The sequence below is a fragment of the Dendrobium catenatum genome, unplaced genomic scaffold (assembly GCF_001605985.2).
Source record: "Dendrobium catenatum unplaced genomic scaffold, ASM160598v2 fragScaff_scaffold_1122, whole genome shotgun sequence".
Lineage (NCBI taxonomy): Eukaryota > Viridiplantae > Streptophyta > Magnoliopsida > Asparagales > Orchidaceae > Dendrobium > Dendrobium catenatum.
Window position 1 is genome coordinate 1,205,584 of NW_021319584.1, and position 1,981 is coordinate 1,207,564.

The following is a 1,981-nucleotide window of genomic DNA, read 5'->3' on the forward strand; positions in this document are numbered from 1 at the left end:
TAGCTTCGCATCCAGTTCTCATGACTCCTTACAAGCTCAACAAATAAGTGCCCTTCAAGCTGAGCTAGAACAAGTAAGGAAATCACAAGCTGATTGGCAAGCTCAGCTGCAAGCACAGGTTCAAGCTCAGCTGCAAGCATAGATTCAAACAAGTATGGAGCAACACAATCAGTTGTTGGATGAAATGCGCAAGATGAGGGATCAGCTGAGTGGAAAAGACGTAGCTCCACCTGAGGAGGAGTCCATGGAGTGAGAGTAGTTTAATTTAGTTTACATGAACTTGCTTATTTCTGTGAACATGTATTATTGAAAAGTTTCTTTTAATGTGATATTTTTTGTTGATTGTTACTATTGAACAGTTTCTTTTAATGTTATAAACTGTTGTGAATTTGTTATAAAATGTTGATCTGTTGAAATGTTACTATTGAAATGTTGTGGAATTGATATTTGTATAGGTTTGCAGGTGTGGAAATTTGATTGTTGGCTGGGAAGGCAATTTTTTTTTGTCAATGCTATAGGTTTCCGGCGGAATTTATGCCGGAACTTCACCGGAAATAACGATACAATGAATTGTATCAAACTTATCGATGCCTTCATTCCGTCAGAAACTACCGGCGCTATTTTCGCCGCTTATTGCCGGCGACGACTTTGTGCCACAAACAAAACCGTTGGTTGTCTACGGCAAACAGGTTTCCGGCGGAATTTATGCCGGAACTTCACCGGAAATAACGATACAATGAATTGTATCAAACTTATCGATGCCTTCATTCCGTCAGAAACTACCGGCGCTATTTTCGCCGCTTATTGCCGGCGACGACTTTGTGCCACAAACAAAACCGTTGGTTGTCTACGGCAAACTTGCGGCATTTTGTCCGCCGGTACTTACCGGCGAAAGATCCGACAGAAACTTACCGGCGCATATGGCGCCGGAATTTATTGGTTGGAAGTCGTCGGCACCAATTCGATGTTTTGTGCTAGTAATGCGTAGGGAAGTGGGCCGGAAAGTTTTCCGGCGCATTAAATTCGTCGAAAAAAAATTTATCGACACGACCTAAATCGGTGTAGGCATTTCCGCCGAAACGTGCGCCGGAAACTTATATTTCCGTCGGATTGTTTGTGTGTTCCGGCGGATTTAGTCTGCCGGTAATGACGGGTTTTCCTGTAGTGTGTTAAGATGAGGAAAATAAACACATATCTAAATTATGATGCCAAAAATGAAAAGCATTATTCAGATCGCTTACCTTCTTATGCAAGCTAGCTAGTGCTTTGAACATACAGAAGCCATACCATTGGAATGCATTATATTAAGAGAATAAAGATGACTTACAATATATATTTCCTCTCAAGCCATTATGAAATGAATCTACATTAGAAACTACACAAAACATTTTGCATTTTTAGGCTACCAACCTAAGAATGCTTCTTACGCAGCAACATTCCACTTAGCATTCTCAATAACACCATGTAAAGTTGTGTAAAAGATGTCGGGCATTGCATCTCATCACCCACTAAAGTAATAATTCATTCTATTCCATCAACATTAATAAAGTGGTAACAACACTTACTTGTTGAGCAAAGTAGATAAGTAGAAAGACCTATCTTCATGCAGTAGAAAGAAAATTAAATAAGAAATAACAATTAAGAAAAACAAACATAACTATTAAAGCAATTGTAGCCCAAGAAAAAGTATATTTTGCTCCACTATAATATACAGGACCTCCAATATTTACCTCAGTGGCTAAGTGAATTGTCAAATGCACTACGATATAAAAAAAATTAGGAGGAAATTTCCAGTAAGAAAATGAAAAAACATCAAGGAAGATTAGCATAAAGCATAGTATTCATGCAATAGAAAGAAAATAACAAAATAACCATTACAAAAAACCTGAATTAAATTTTTGCCAACATCTTTTAATAAAGGTTCTTATTTCATATCATAATACTATATAAGAAAAAACAAAAGATGAAAGAATATGAATAA